The following is a 1,095-nucleotide window of genomic DNA, read 5'->3' on the forward strand; positions in this document are numbered from 1 at the left end:
TTTTTTGGTCTTAAACAAACTGGCTCACACACTCATCTTTACATTATTATCATTTTCACATAGGAGAATAAAGATTACATTTTAACACAGTTAAACATTTTTTTTCCAATTTCTGCCATATATAGTTTCTGGTGTTCTCTGTGAAAATGAATAACAGGAAGCATGTTTCCACTTTCCACAGCAATGTTTGCAGTACACAGAAAAGTGGTTCCATCATAGCATAAAACAGATTCTACAAGGTATGTATAATGTACTGTAAACTAAAAGTACAACCCTGTCTTTGATTTGTCTTTGATTTTCTTGGAAGCGCAAAGCAAAAATGTCACATTAAATATGGTTTAGCACAAACATCTTTCAAAAACAGCAAGACAAAAGAGTAACACTACAATATTTTCATATTTAATTTATTCATCATTTACTCTGGGATTTCTGTTCAAAATATGTTATTTCCACTTATTCTGGCACTCGAAAAAATGATGGTAAAACTAGTATTATTCAATTTTTTTCCAAGAGAAATTATTTCTTCTATTTAAAACTTGTTACGTGTTAAATGTTAATTCTGTTTTTTTTTTTTTTAAATGCAACAATGATCATGAATAATACATATTTTTAAATGTCCGGAGAAGAGGCAACAGCTGTTTTGTTTTTTCAGAATTGTTGACTATACACATTGTTTTTCCAATACAAGATGAATAAAATATCCACACTTCAAGAGAAAGAAAATATAACTTTAGAAAATAACAAATAGTGAGCATTCAGCTGTATCAGAATCAGGAGACAGAACAACCTGTTACAGGATCACATCCTCAGTAATTGTCCCTCATCTAAATCTGCTGACTGAATTTCATATCTCTCCCCCTTAGGTTGATTCCTACATTTCCCAGGATGCCATTCAATAAAACCCGAGGACAAACAAAGTGTCAAGGTCACACCACTGCAAACACAGTGAGTAAATAATAAAACGCCTGCTACCAGTGAGTAGAGGGTTACAACAGATGATATTAAAAGCCTCATTGTCAATCTTTTAGAACCACTTATGTATTCGTCCTCTGTCCATAGCTCCAGACAAGTCACAGTCATCCTTCATGGTTCTGA

Source organism: Sander lucioperca, chromosome 17 (assembly GCF_008315115.2).
Source record: "Sander lucioperca isolate FBNREF2018 chromosome 17, SLUC_FBN_1.2, whole genome shotgun sequence".
In the NCBI taxonomy this organism is placed as follows: Eukaryota; Metazoa; Chordata; class Actinopteri; order Perciformes; family Percidae; genus Sander; species Sander lucioperca.